The sequence below is a fragment of the Macaca mulatta genome, chromosome 12, assembly GCF_049350105.2.
Source record: "Macaca mulatta isolate MMU2019108-1 chromosome 12, T2T-MMU8v2.0, whole genome shotgun sequence".
NCBI classification, from domain to species: Eukaryota; Metazoa; Chordata; class Mammalia; order Primates; family Cercopithecidae; genus Macaca; species Macaca mulatta.
In genome coordinates this window covers 62,751,809-62,768,164 of record NC_133417.1, presented here as the reverse complement: position 1 = coordinate 62,768,164, position 16,356 = coordinate 62,751,809, and the positions used below count along the sequence as shown (strand labels likewise).

The 16,356-nt window shown below is 39.1% G+C and overlaps 1 long non-coding RNA gene across 2 annotated transcripts in view; it reads right to left on the bottom strand.

Moving 5' to 3' along the window:
• The window catches only part of LOC144333380 (uncharacterized), a 45,979-nt gene that overhangs the window by 29,176 nt on the left and 447 nt on the right, over positions 1-16,356 (bottom strand). The gene's annotated exons all lie outside the window — the stretch shown is intronic.

Sequence of the window (16,356 nt, the reverse complement as noted above, 5' to 3'; positions counted from 1 at the left end):
CGGCTTCATAGTGTTCCATTTTAAGAATGTTTCATAATTTACTGACTCAATATCCTATTGATAGGCAGGTTGTTTTCAATCTTTTGCTTTTATATATAGTGCTGCAAAGAAAACCTCCTACATCTGTCATTTCAGAATTGGGTGAGTATATGTGTAGGAAATATTCCTAGAATGAAATTCCAAGGTCAAAGTGTATGTGAATTTATAATTTTGCAAGAGAATGTCAAATGCCTTCCATGGACCTTGTATCAACTTCCACTTTGACCACAATGTACAAGAGTAACTTGTAGTATTCTTGATGATTTCAAGGTCTTCTTCTCCTCTCACATTTAAAAGTTTCGTCCTCTCTAGAATGTCTTAAATTGCTTTTCTAAAAAGAAAAACGAAGAGCTGGGCATGATGGCTTGTGCCTGTAATCCCAGTTACTTGGGAGGCTGAGATGAGAGGATCACTTGAGGCCAGGAGTTAAGACCAACCTGGGCAACACAGCAATACCCTTCTCCAACTGTCTCTATAAAAAACTCTAGCCGGGCGCGGTGGCTCACGCCTGTAATCCCAGCACTTTGGGAGGCCGAGGCGGGTGGATCACCTGAGGTCGGATGTTCGAGACCGGCCTGACCAACATGGGAAACCCCGTCTCTACTAAAAATACAAAATTAGCTGGGCCTGGTGGCACATGCCTATAATCCCAGCTACTAGGGAGGCTGAGGCAGGAGAATTGCTTGAACCTGGGAGGCGGAGGTTGCGGTGAGCCGAGATGGTGCCATTGCACTCCAGCCTGGGCAACAAGAGTGAAACTCCGCCTCAAAAAAAAAAAAAAAAAAAAACTCTAAAAAATAACAACATAAAACCAAAAGTCTTACAACCAGTTTCTCCCCTGGCTCCATCCGGCACGCACATACATACAGAACTTTTTTCTCTTGTACATTTTTACCTACTTTGCTTAGAGCTCCCCCAACTTTGAAAGGAAGCTATGAGGATAAATGGTTTAAGGGCTTGGGATTCTTTCAGCAAGTCAGTCTTGCTTAACCACTCAACGAGCCAATGCTGCATCTCCAAGCCATTTACCACGAAGTCTTTCCAAGGGGGTCTCTGATACCATTTCCATGTTCCCCATCGCCAACCCTCCCTCCATCAGCTCACTGTCAGGCATCTCCACGGCAAAACCCCTGCCTCCAGCGTTCCTGATAGTTTGTACCAACTCCATCTTTGGGGCCCTGCCACTCCACTTAGTATTCTCATTCTTTGGGAGGTTAATGACTTTGTGGAAATCTGAAACAGCCCCTCCTCAGGAAGTGGTAAAAGTCTCTTAGAATAACAGAAACAAGTCTTGAAAGAGCTCTTGAGTTCATCTGCATTTTAGGCCAATTAAAATCCCTAAAGAAACAATGATATGCATAAAAACTCAAGATTATATAATTGGCAGTGGCCAAAATCTCATAAATTTATATAGATATTGTCCTTTACAAACAATGAAAACATATCTAAAGGGGGAACACAAGCATTCCCCACTCTCTCTCTCTTCTTCACAAATTAATGACCCTTTCCCTCCTTTAAGTCATTTTAGATATCAATTATTTAGCCAAGAAGAACCAGGAGCAGTATCTTCTTTGTAGTAATGAGGCTTTGTCTTCACAGGAACTCAAGTTCAGTTCAGAAACTTTCAAACATGGTTTTAAAGGCTTTTGTGAGTCAACTGTTAGTGAATCACACAAAGGGGGCCTTTATTAATAAACATATTCTGTTCATTATAGAGAAATGAAAGCCTCAGAATAATTCGCCAAATGTTTAAAGAGAAAACAAAAACAATGTGGTAAACATATCAGGCCTTGATGAGCTGTCTAGGTAATTGGTTGTTTCTGTGCACCTGGTTCCAAAGACAATATTTAATGTGTAATCTGTTTCATTTGCTTGGGGAAGTAAGTGTAACTCTACCCCCTGGATCACATCTGCATTAAAATGAGGGGAGGCAGAGTCTTGTTTCAGCGAGTGGAAATTTATGCACATGAGTTGTCTTTTACATGGAGACAGCAATTATACCCCTAGAAATGCAGTCTGTGGGAGAAAATGACATATTCAATACCGGGGAACAAAAGCCTAATGCTAAGAGGACATTAACAAGGTTGGGAACCCCCTCCCAACAATTAACATGATCATTTACAAACTCTGCAATCTATAAAATTATTTTTAAAACATGTTTTTCAAAACAATGTGGTTTTTCTCCTTCTTTCTCAAAGAAATAAAAAGATTCAGCAGCAACCATACAGAATCTATTAGCTATTCCACAATAGCAAATAACGTTTTGAAATCTCTTAAGATATATCTGGGGATTGAAACAAACACACACCAGGGAGTGACAGGTGACAAGTGACAAGGTTTAACAGCCTTATAATGACTGTGGCCAATAATTTTTCATTTTTACGTAAGAAAGTTATGGTGTTTGAAAGCAACAATTAGAATTCTAGAATACAGACTTAAAAAAAAATAGAGCATATGCAAATAAAAGTTGTTTGTTAAAAGTGTTTTTTTAAAAAATAATTTGTTGGTTGATTTTCTTAAAGTCCAGAAGGGCAAAACTGGAACCATTTAAATGAATTTAAGTTTGTGCTTCTCCCTGTCTTCTCTGGAGACTTTAAGAAACGGATGAGGAAGGATTTGCTCTCTCTCCTCAATGCCTCTGTGTCCTTTCCACTTTTGTGCTTCCTGGACACACAGAAAGGCTTTATTTCACACACCGTACTTTATTTCATGTACTAATTGTATCACCAACAGAAAACTATGTGCCCTGCTTAACTAAGATAGAATACAGTAAGTCAATGAAAACTCCCATTTGTTTTTGAATTTTTCTAAGTTGATAATGCTTAATCTTAAGTTTTGGTGCATACTCTTTAATTAGTCCTGCTACAAAATCTGAGTGACAGCACTAATACTTTTTATTGATTTACTCTGAGATTATTTATTTGGGTTCTTGGAAAACTTAAGGTTTTCTATCAATTTTGGCATATTTTCAGAAAGTAACATTGAAAGAGTAACTTCAATGGGTCAGGCTTTGGGGAAAAGCAAGCTGCAAATTCTAAATCCCGACTACCTTTTGGAAAATACTAGGAATTGTAAATGTAAACAAATATGGAAGAAGGAGTGTTTAAAATGTTTTTAATATATTCTGAACCACCATAGCACTAAAATCGTAGATATTGTAAAATTATGGCATGGCAATATGATATATTATAGAAAACAGCATGATAGAATGGAATTAGAAAACCTGAATTCTACTCTGCATTGGGTAACTACCTCTTTTGGAGGAATTAATTCAAATTTTAAGCCTCCATTTCTTCAGCAATTGAAAAAAAAAAAAGTAAAATGGAGGTGGAGTCCACTGACCTGGTTTCATCAAGTCAGTAGCATTGCCATCATGATCATCATCAACAACAACACTAAATATGGGTAGGGTTAGGGGAATAGGGAGGACTAACTGATCTCAAAGTTAAAAGAGACCTAAAAGGCCAAACAGATAAATGCAGTAAGTGGTCACTGTCTGGATTCTGATTTGACAAAAGACTTTTCTGAGAAACTTCAGGCTATTAGAATCTGAACTGGGGATTAGAGGATACCAAAGAATCATTAATTTTGTTAGATGTGATAATAGCATTATGGTTGTGTAAGAAAATGTCCATATGCTTGTTTATTTATTTATTTATTACTTATTAAGATACTGTCTCACTCTGTCGCCCAGGCTGGAGTGTAGTGGCCCTATCTCGGCTCACTGCAACCTTCATCTCCCAGGTATAAGTGATTCTGATGCCTCAGTCTCCCAAGTAGCAGGGACTACAGGCGTGCACCACCACACTCAGCTAATTTTTTGTATTTTTAGTAGAGATGGGGTTTCACTATGTTGGCCACGCTGGTCTTGAACTCCTGGTCTCAAGGGATCTGCCCATCTTGGTCTCCCAAAGTTCTGTGATTACAGGTGTGAGCCATGGCGCCCAGGTGTCCATATGTTTTAGACATGCTTAGTGAAAGATGTCAGGATGCAATCACATGATGGCTAAACTTTACATCAAAATACTTTCAAAAAAAAAAAAAAAGAGAAAGTGGGAAATAGACAAATCAAGTAAATCAAGTCTGGCTTGATATTGATTGTTGTTCAACCTGGTGATAGATATATGGCATTCATTACACTATTTTTCCTCTTTTTGCTTATGTTTGAAACTTCATTAAACAGAAACCCTAATATCAAATTCTCAAAAAGAATTGAGGGCTGTATTAAATTAGTTCAAAATTCTCTTCAAAATAGAAAATTCCATCATTCTACTTCAAAGACTGAGTAGTGATAATTGTAAACATCTAAAGCAATTTTTGTTTTATTTTCAAGATCAAATAGTATCTAAGTAAAACTGTGTTATGATTATGAAATTTCACTGGTGCCTAATATCTATCTAACTGAGAATCAAGTGGAAGTAGAAAATTCACTGCAGAAAAACTTCTGATGAACACTTGATTTGTCAACAAATCCACACTTGATTTGCCAACAGGGAACTTCTGACCTTTAGCAGCGACAGAGTAAGCTTTTCCAATTGAAAGCTCATCTCAGCTCTACGAGAGGCTGTGTGGAACATGTTCATCCAGATCAATAAATTGCCTTTTTCTTCTCCTTTATCACCAAATAGATTATGTGGCCATTTTCTATCTAGGAATAACCACTGGCACCAACAATTTTTTTCCTTCTTGTATGCGTATTTCTTTTCCATTTCCAAGTCCTTTCCATTATGAAGAGATTAAATGTTTTCACAATTCACATTTTGAAACTCTAAATTCTTAGATGTGATCAGTAACATCTTTAGTTGTTAAAGAGTGGGACGTTTATTTCCTTCATTCCAAATTGGATTTCTGTGTTAGAAACTGGAGGATTTGGTAACCTTTTGTACTCTGTGGTAGAGCACTAGGAGGAACTGAGTCATAGTCAAACTTCAGACTGTTCATTGGTTTAAAAATTCATGTTCGTCAAAGAGAAAAGTAAAGCAAGATTTGGTGCATTTTATACTCTGGTACTATTTGACTCGGTGTTGATGTTAACCTTGATAGGGATAGATGAATTTGGTTGAACACAATTTTTCTGGTTACTTAGGAAAATCAAACATTACTTAATGCAGTTTTTATATTATTGATAGTATATACAATATTATTTTGGAAGCTTTAGAATAAAATTGGCAAACAACCATTTTATCAAAATAAAACAAACTTTTCAGACTGTTCCCTCCCTCATCACTGGTGACTCCTTCAGTATAATAGAAATGGAAAGAGTTCCCAAGAGAAAGGCAGCCAGCCCCACTGCAAAGATGGGAAAATTAATAAGTGGGAACTAAGTTAATCTTTAAAAGTTGTTTGCAGATTAGAATTTCTACCTAGTCAGTCCTCAGCAGGAAAAAACCTCAAACCGCTTTATACTATTTTCAACAAAAATAATACTAAAGTGCTAATGGAACAGTATGCAAAGGGCCTTAATGAAAAAGAAAATTAGAAAAATAAACAGCTAACATATATTTATGAACAAGGTACAATCTCATTAGCAATCAAATATTCAGATTGAAGAAACTAACTCTTAAAATTTCCAAACTGGCAATGATAATAGAATGTGTGGTGACAAAGATAATGTGGTAAGATGGACAAGCCACTGCAGAGAGTTCTTATTACTGGACAATTGGAAATATGATCTGGAGTCCTATTTTTAAGAATCTATCCTGCTAGGCACGGTGGCTCACACCTGTAATCCCAGCACTTTGGGAGGCCGAGGCGGGTAGATCACTTGAGGTCAGGATTTCAAGACCAACCTGGCCAACATGGTGAAACCCCGTCTCTACTAAAAATACAAAATTAGCCAGGCAAGACAGTCCGCACCTGTAATCCCAGTTACTTGGGAGGCTGAGGCAGAAGAATCACTTGAACCTGGGAAGCAGAAGTTGCAGTGAGCCAAGATCATACCACTGCACTCCAGCCTGGGCGACAGAGCAAGACTCTGTCTCAAAAAAAAAAAAAAAAAAAAAGAATCTATCCTAAGGAAACAACGAGATTCCCCATCACCATCATACTCTCATAGACTATCTAATGATCTGGGACAATGCTCACAACAAAACTCGAGGAGTCACAGAAAACCATGTGTATTTATATTTATATATAACATGTGAATAATGAAAAAAGCAAGATAAATTTATCTAAAATATCGTATCTACTTACATTGGAGAGTAAAATCAGTTTTACCTGCATTGAAATACTTTTCTCTCTCTCTCTCTCTTTTTTTTTTGAGACAGGGTCCCACTCTGTTGCTCAGACTGGTGTCTAGTGGCACAATTTTGGCTCACTGCAGCCTTGAACTCTTGGGCTCAAGCAATCCTCCTGCCTCAGTCTCTCAGCCTCCTGCATAGCTGAGACTACAGGTATGTGCCACCATACCTGGCTAATTTTCTTTTTCTTTTTTCGAAGATACAGGGGTCTCACTATATTGCCCAGGCTGGTCTTGAACTCCTGACCTGAAAGAGTCCTCCCTCTTCAGTCTCCCAAAGTGTTGGGATTACAGGAACGAGCCTCTGTGCACAGCCTATGTTTATTTTTTATAGTATATGTTGCATTATTTTAACTTTATTTCTAACATGTTTATTTTTATTATAAAGCAACAATTATTGCATAACTTTTAGGAAATACAACATATGAATAAAAAGTATATGACTACTCAATATATCCATGTAACAAAATTGCACTTGTACCCATTAAATTTATACAAATAAAAAAATTAAATTGTGGAAAGATGTATAAATATGTTGAGAAACTGCTAATGGCTGCAGGAATTCTTTTTGGGGTAATGAAAATGTTTCAAAATTGATTGCAGTGATGGTTGCCCAACTATTTGATACGTGAAAAACCATTGTACACTTTTAAATGGGCGAATTGTATGGTATGTATATTATATCTCAATAAAGTTGCTGTCAAAACCGAAAAAAGAGGCTGAGAATGGTGGCTCACATCTGTAATCTCAGCACTTTGGGAGGTTGAGGCGGTCTGATCACTTGAGGTCAAGAGTTTGAGACCAGCCTGGCCAACATGGTGAAACCCCATCTCTACCAAAAATAATAATAAAAAATATTAGCCGGGCATTGTGGTGCATGCCTATAATCCCAGCTACTCATGAGGCTAAGGCAGGAGAATTGCTTGAACCCAGGAAGTGAAGGTTGCAGTGAGCTAAGATCGTGCCACTGCATTCCAGCCTGGGCACAAGGGTGAGACTCTGTCAAAAAAGAAAAATGCCCAGAAAAGTATAAGAGTATAAGATCATCAGCACTGCCATCATCCCAAGATTACCAGTGTCAGTATCTTGGTAAATAGCCCTTCAAGCTCATTTGTACGCATCATATATGGTTGTTTAAAGAACAAAAATTAAATCTTACCAGGCATACCATTTAAGAAGTATTTTTAGCCCAGGCACAGTGGCTCATGCCTGTGATCCCAGGGCTTTGGGAGGCTGAATTGAGAGGATAACTTGAGGTTAGGGGTTCGCACCTACGGTGAGCTATGATAGCGCCACTGCACTCCAGTCTGGGCTACAGAGTGAGATTCTGTCTCTAAAACAACAAAAAAGTATTTTTTATTACAACATGTATAACTTCATAATCACAGAAGAACCAAGTTCTAGTTCCAGCCTTGCCGTAACCTGCTATGGAACCTGAAGAGTCACATTGATTTTCAGGGACAAACTTTTTCTGCGTAAAAGGCAGGCTGGGACTAAATGAGATCTTCTGTCCCTTCCAAGTCTAGAGTTCTGTGCTTCCTTGAGGGAGGTGGCACTATAACAACAGTACACGCTTGGATGTAACAACTGTGTTGAAATAATGAAGACTGTTTATCAATAGAGAACTACTAATCTTCAAGATAAACCTTTAGGTTAATTTTAAAAAAAAGAAAACAAAGGATAGAAGAGTGTGGATAGCATACCATCTGCGTTAAGATAAAAGAGAATACATGTATACTTTCATATGTCTAGAACATCTCTTTAAGGATACATAGAAGCTGGCATTATTGAGAGGGAAATGAGTAGTTGGGAAACAATGGTGGTTCTGGAATTTATTTTTCACTATACAATATATCCTTTTGTGGGTTCCATGGTGTAATAGTTAGCACTCTGGACTCTGAATCCAATATATCCTTTTGTACTTGTACATTTTCGTTTCTTTTTTCCTTTTGGAGAAAGGGTCTCACTCTGTTGCCCAGGTTGGAGTGCAGTGACACAATCTTCGCTCACTGCAGCCTTGACCTCCAGGGCTCAAGTGATCCTCCCATCTCAGCCTCCCGAGTAGCTGGGACTACAGGCTGGTACCACCGTACCCATCTAATTTTTGTATTTTTTGTAGATATGGGGTTTTGCCATGTTGCCCAAGCCCTGAGCTCAAGCAAATCCTCCTGCCTCAGCTTCCCAAAGTGCTGGAATTACAGGCATCTGCCACTGCCCTGGCATACTTGCATTTTTTCTTTCTTTCTTTTTTTTTTTTTTTTTGAGACACAGTCTCGCTCTATCGCCCAGGCTGGAGTGCAATGCTATGATCTTGGCTCACTGCAAACTCCACCTCCTAGGTTCAAACAATTCTCCTGCCTCAGCCTCCTAAGTAGCTGGGATTACAGGCGCCCACCACCATGACCAGCTAATTTTTTTGTGTTTTTAGTAGAGATGGGGTTTCGCCATGTTGGCCAGGCTGTTCTTGAACGCCTGACTTCAGGTGATCCACTCAACCCGACCTCCCTAACTGCTGGGATTACAAGTGTGAGCCACCATGCCCAGCCTTTCTTTTTTTAAACAGTAAAATAATTATTAGGAAAAAACATGATTAATAGAGACATACGATGTACTGGGTATAGTGATAAGTGATGTAAAGCAAATTTGTCACTCACTTCCTTGCTTAAACCCGTTTTTTTTTTTTTTGAGACGGAGTTTTGCTCTTGCTGCCCAGGCTGGAGTGCAATTGTGTGATTTCAGCTCACCACAACCTCCGCCTTCTGGATTCAGGCAATCCTCCCGCCTCAGCCTCCCAAGTAGCTAGGATTACAGGCATGAGCCACCACGCCCGACTGTATTTTTAGTAGAGATGGGGTTTCTCCATGTTGGTCAGGCTGGTCTTGAACTACCGACCTCAGGTGATTCGCCCGCTTCAGCCTCCTAAAGTGCTGGAATTACAGGTGTTAGCCACCGCACCCGACCCACTTAAATCCTTTTAATCACTTCCCTTGATGGCGACTTGTGAGACCTGCATAATTGGCCAGGCTACCTCATCCTCCTCCATAGCCATTTCACCACATGCTCACTTCACTCTAGTAACACTGGTCTTCTGTAATTTTCTAGAAATTTTAAGCTTTTCTTCCTCAGAAACATCAAATGCAGTATCAGCAACTTCAAACAATTAACTTCCTAGGAATTCCAACTTAACTTGAGGAATTTCAAAATGCAGAGACCTCCAAGGTGCAACCCACCCCTCACTCTACACCTGAGGAAAAACTAGGCTCTGAAATCTGAAGTTACTTGCCTAGGATCACACACCTAGTTCTCCACTACATATATGTAATTAACCTTAGCAGTTGCTCTCTGGAGTTTCACCGAACAAAAGTAGGTTAATAAAAAGGAAGCCTTTGGATTTTAGATATTGGTAGAATGGGGCTACATCAGGACTTAGAAAAGTAATCTGATTTCTTATCCATGAAAATGTCTTCATGATGCCATTGCTCAGAACACCCATCAGGAAAAAGAATGCTTCCTAAAACTGAAAAGCCACTATAGTGCTGGATTCTACTAAGAGCCACACAGTTATATTTGAAAGCCATTGTTTAATTTCAGGAAGAAATTAATTTGATCTTCCCGCCATGGGACTAGCTTTTAAAATCCACACCTCAACAATGTAGCTAAATTAACGTAATTAAGTAAATTAGAAACTCAAGGAGCTTCAGAATGTGAGCAAGACCACGGACAGTCCTGATGGGCATCTATCCCTTGAGGCTACAAGGAGGTTGTCACAAAGAACCTGAGATGCAGGCAAAAGAGGCAAGTCAAAGCTCTATGAGTTCTCTGAAAAAATTTCTTCTGAAAGAGATGGACCTACTACCAGAGAACAAAAATGTCAAATTTGAATTCCATTCACAACACTGCACCTCCCACTTCACAAATAAAAATCCATATGCATTCCTTACCAGTTAGGTCTTGTCCCATGATTGTCAGACCCTTTAAAAATATGTGCATTGCTATTTTTATAATGTTTATTATTTCTGCTTATAAAAGTAGTATGTTATAGAAAAATTGGAACACATAGATGTGTAAAGAAGAAAATAAGTCAGTCATAATTCATGTAAGTATTGCACATCCTGGAATATTTCCTTCTAGTCTTTTTTCTTTGTGTATACATTTGATGGAGGAATGTGCTTATAAGGGTTATGGAATTGGAATATTACCTTTGTCTTTGATTTTTTTTCAACTTAGGCTTTATTGTTGGAATTTCAGAAGTTATTAGATAGTAATTATTCTTTTACATAAATTTTTGTGCAATAATAATTATTTTCATGGCATAAGTTTCTGAAATGGGATTAAAATGTCCAAGGGTATACATCTTTTAAAGTATTTGATACATATCACCTAATTATCTTCCAGAAATTGCTTTCCAGTTTACAGGCTCCATAGCAACTATGTCCTTTATAAAGTCAATTTCGCCAATAGAGAATATATTGGGCCGGGCGCGGTGGCTCAAGCCTGTAATCCCAGCACTTTGGGAGGCCGAGGCGGGTGGATCACGAGGTCAGCAGATCGAGACCATCCCTGGCTAACATGGTGAAACCCCGTCTCTACTAAAAATACAAAAAACTAGCCGGGCGTGGTGGCGGGCGCCTGTAGTCCCAGCTACTCCGGAGGCTGAGGCAGGAGAATGGCGTGAACCCGGGAGGCGGAGCTTGCAGTGAGCCGAGATCGCGCCACTGCACTCCAGCCTGGGCGACACAGCGAGACTCCGTCTCAAAAAAAAAAAAGGGGAATATATTTAATTGCTGACAAATTGTGTGAAATAATTATATTAAATATTTTATCTCAGTTTTGTTTGTATTATCTTTTCTTAGAATTTTAGAAAGGGTAAACTTTTTTCCTAAATCTCCTATGTAATAATTTAAATTTTCCTTGTCTAGTAATACTATTTGCTTAATGCTCTATTAGATGGTACATTTTATTTGAAATTTTTTATAATTAAAGATTTTAACCCTTTGAGCATGTGTTGAAAATACAAAGAAAAGGCCAGGCACGGTGGCTTATGCCTGTAATCCCAGTACTTTGGGAGGCCGAGGTGGGTGGATCACCAGGCCAGGAGATCTAGACCATCCTGGCTAACACAGTGAAACCCCGTATCTACTAAACACACAAAAAATGAGCCGGGCATGGTGGCAGGCACCTGTAGTCCTAGCTACTTGGGAGGCTGAGGCAAGAGAATGGTGTGAACCCGGGAGGTGGAGCTTGCAGTGAGCCGAGATCATGCCACTGCATTCCAGCCTGGGTGACAGAGCGACTCCATCTCAAAAAAAAAAAAAAAAAAAAAGAAAATATCTTCTTTTGTTTGATTTTTCTTAAACATTTTTAGGGAACATTTTGGACAAAAATCAGAATGTTAGGGAAATTTTTTCCTGTAGTCAAGCAAATCAACCTTTATTTCTTCCATTGCTTTTATTTAGAAAGTTCTTTTCCCATCTAAAGATAAATATTTACCTACATTTGCTTTAATTTTATGATTAAATATATGTGTATATATTTAACTTTTTATTCCTTTTGGAAATATTTTCAGAAATGGCTTGAGGGGAGGCACTAACAGAATTTTTTTTCCAAGTGCCTCAATACCATTTAATAAATAATTGGCATAATTTTGTAATGCCTCTTATATCACACTGTTGGCCCATAGTCACACAGTGGTTTGTATGTAGTCTGCCATGCCAGAAGTGACTGCATTGACCTCCCATTTCAACTATAGGCAGCTTGAGGACTCTGTGTATAACTCTCATAGTTCCCTGAATATGGTAGGTGGCCAGTGAACTCTTATATGAAATGCACAATTAATGAGTCATTGATACACCTGGGAAAGTTTAACTTGGAAGATAAACAAATGTCTGTCCTGACTGGTTTAAATGTTTACCTTTTGAGAAAAAGGGTGCCAAGCCAGACAGGACTTTTAGTAATCCTTTCCGCTTATGATTTTCTCTTCCACCCCCTACTATTTTGATCGAGTTGCCTAGATCTTTAGAATATACTATTGGTTTCTTAGGGCCTCAGGATTAGGCCCTTTCAGATCTCAAGACCTTTTAATTCATTATTCTCTAAGAACAGTTATGATGCATCTGGGCTAGTATTTCTCACACTTGAGTGATATACATGGCTTTAAAATGTATGTACCTTTTTTTTTTTTTTAAATGACCATGAACCTTCAGTAATGCCTTATTTTTATTAAAACATCATTTAAATAAGGTGGATGTCCTTTTAGGCACATAGCAAAAAAGGCAATGGGGTCATAGTTGCATGGTAGACAGTCATATGATCCACAATATACACAATATGAATTTCTTTAATATATTGTTGCGAAAACATTGTGATTGATGCAAAAGCACAAATTTCAAGAATTCATAGAGAACCTGGAGACCTCCCTAGGAGTATATGTCATTATTCTAGTCTAACAAAATAGAAATTGGAAAATTATTTTAACCATATACCACATTCAACCCTCAACCTTTGCCATTTTTCTAGGTTGTGTGGATGCCTACCTGTATAAACTCATCTGCATATATTGTAACCACTATACAACTATGAAACTGAAACTAAATATAAACAAAACTATATAAAACCTGTGCTTCAAATAACCTTATTTAATAAGACAGATGATATTGTTTGCTGAATAAAAATCTGTTCACATCACAAACATGGTACTATTGTCTTCTATAAGGAGGGATTTTTTTTTTTTCGTTCTACATGCCCATTACTTAGTGAACAGACTTATCTGGATTTGTTTGTTCCTTCCTTCCACTATTAATCTTTATTTTTCTTCAAGAAACATTTATTAAGTTGAACAGCACATCAATCCATCAGAATTTTTATGAATTATCACCAGCTCTCAAATATCCCACCAATATTCTGAAGAATCTGCTTCTGGAAGTTGACAATTAAGCTGATTTTTATGTTACAGATTTTAAGAAAACGTGTTTTTTTTTTTTTTTTTTTTGGGACAGAGTCTCACTCTGTCACCCAGGTTTGAGTGCAGTGGCCCCATTTTGGCTCACTGCAACCTCCGCCTCCTGGGTTCAAGTGATTCTCCTGCCTCAGCCTCTCGTAGCTGGGATTACGGGCACGTGCCACCAAGCCTGGCTAAGTTTTGTATTTTCAGTAGAGACAGGGTTTCACCATGTTGGCCAGGCTGGTCTTGAACTCCTGATCTCAAGTGATCCACCCGCCTCAGCCTCCCAAAGTGCTGGGATTACAGGCGTGAGCCACTGCACCCAGCTAAGAAAACATGTTTTTATCCCATTATGAAATAAAACCTCTCTCTGAAACCAAAAAGAAATGGTTCCAAGATGAAAGAAAAGTACTCAGTGAGGTTAAATATGTTAAATAAAATAATTAAAAAAATTATGACTTATATACTTATTGTATCACAATCTGAGTACAAAGAGGATGTGGTTATTGTTTGTAAATCTAAAAGCTTAACACACTGTAACAGAGAAGCTGTCTGCAAAATTTTATAAAATAAATTCCCCCAATTTTATAGAAAAATATCATACGGGACTCTTATGTTGCTCAAGACCCTGTTTCTTAATAGTTTTTGAAAGCTGTTGACTTTTAGAAATGAACATGTTGATCTGGGCGTAAAGGAGGAGGATATGCAGAAAACAGAAGAGATGCCAATTCACAATGCAGCAGGCAATTAATTAGCAAGAGTCGTGCTCCTTGAAACATATGATTGAGGAGATCTGAAAATCTTAGAATAACAGAAGATGTATTTCCTCCAAGTAACTTTACTAGTGTGATTTTCCACCAGAGTTCAATCAGTGAATTAGATCTTAGAGTACGGTTGCGGGTCTCAACAGGAGGTAGTTTGGCACCCCCTCCCAGGAGATATTTGGCACTGTCTGGAGACATTTTTGGTTGTCACAACTGTGACGGGAGGGTGTTCTGGCAGTTAGTGAGTAGAGGTCAAGGATGCTGCCAAACATCTTACAATGCACAGGACAGCATTCACAACAATTACCCAGCCAAAAATGTCAATAGTGCTAAGGTTGAGAAACCCCGGATTAAGGTGTCCAAGCCAAAGGGCTGTATCTTTGTGTGCACAGGGCTTGTGTGGAAGGCTGTATCCTGGTGGAGGAGTGGAGGAGCCTTTTGCCTCTTGCTTTATACACACACACACACACACACACACACACACACACTCTTTATGTTAAAAGGCCACAAGTAGTGTTACAGGACCCCAACACTTACCCAAAAGTAGCTGCTGGATCAGGGTTTCTGCACTGAAGTCCCATCTGTGGTTGCCAGGTATATGTTATAGGGCAGGGGTCCCAATCCAGACCCCAAGAGAGGGTTCTTGGATCTCACGCAAGAAAGAATTCAGGGCGAGTCCGCAGTGTAAAGTAAAAGCCAGTTTATTAAGAAAGTAAAGTGGTGAAAGGACACCTACTCCATAGACAAAGAAGGATGTTGCCGAAAGTAAGAGGAGGAACGATTCCATGCTAGGTACATCGCTTGTATATACCGGGAGATGTGCTCTGCTATAAGAGTTTGTAATAAATAAATTAATTACTGTATTTTGCAAGAATCAATATTACTTTTAAAGCAAAATTAGGAATACCTTTGTTCTCCAGATATCGGGATATCTGGACACTCCCAAGTCTGGGTTTGTTTAGTAAACATTATTAATTTGTTCCCTTAGCTGTAAAGGTCTAGAGGCTAGGAAAGCCTGACTTTCTGAGAATGTAGTCCAGCCAGTCTCAGCCTCATTTTCCCAGCCCTCATTCAAAATGGAGTTTCTCTGGTTCGAATGCCTCTGACAGTACCATCCAGAATTCTCCCAGTCTCCTGGCACACAAGTTAGTCACAGGAGGTTGAGTTAGAGGGTTTTTCACTGAGCCAGCCACACAATAAGACCACTATTGAAAGAACTGCTTAAGGAGCAAATAATAGGAACTGTTCAAAGCATAACGGGATTCATTAATTCATTTACCTACTCAGCAAAATTTTATTGAACACCCACATGAACCCTTCTGCTAGGCATTGTGATACATGATGAATGCAACCAGACCTGGTCCCTGCCCTCTTGCAGCTTACAACCTAGGAGGGAACTCTAAAGGTTACCAAGAAGGGGCTAGTTTGTACAATGAGGACTCCGTGAATGTACATGATTGAGCTTCACAAGCTTTCACGTTTGTAATCTCATTTGAACTGTACAACCACCTCACGAGACAACCTTTATTCCCTTCTTAGGTTAAAAATGTGCCCCAGGTCAAAACAGTTTGTAAGTGGCAGAGCTGACACTTCAGCCAAGTGACAATGAGGGCCCTGTTATATCATTCTATAGAGCAGGGACACATATAGGTGCTCTTGCCTTGATTGGTACTGAACTTGCCTCTCTTGATCCTCACCAATCATACAGGTACAAAGCCCTCCTCTTTATGAAGAAAATGCCCCCACCTACTCCATCCTTTTGCTTACAGCTGGGTATTCTAGTTTTTTCACGTATATATGCCTTGTGTTTCTAATTAGATCGTAAACTCCCAACCTGCAGGGACCAGATCTTCCATTTCCTTTGCAACCTTTTGCAGTACTGCAGTCACCCAATAAATGCCCTCTGCATGAATGAACCTGTAGAGATAAAAATACTTTATGGCATTCCCATTTATAGGTTTCATGTTTTTATTTTGCTTTGTGATAGGGCTGTACATTATAAGCTTCTAGAGGGCAGAGAAAATGGCTTAGTGCTTTTCTTTACTGTCAGCAGGAACCATGCAAAATTTGATCCTTGCTTGCCTTTTTGACGCTCTGGGTAATATTAGCACACTGGGGCGTTTTTGTGTATCTAAGGACCGAGGTTATCGGCCTCTCTGCAGCGGAGAATGTTCCTGCCTTTCCACTGTAAGCTCCCATGGCGCCTAGGACAGGGCTAGATCACTGCAGAAGCCCCTCCATGCTTATTTCTGTTACTAAGGAAGCCAACGGCGAACACGGCAAGCTCTTGCATAACCCTAGACCTTGCGAGGAAATGAGCAAAGTGGAAGGGGATTTGAAGGCAGGTCAGAGATGGCCTGGATGAGAATGCTAAG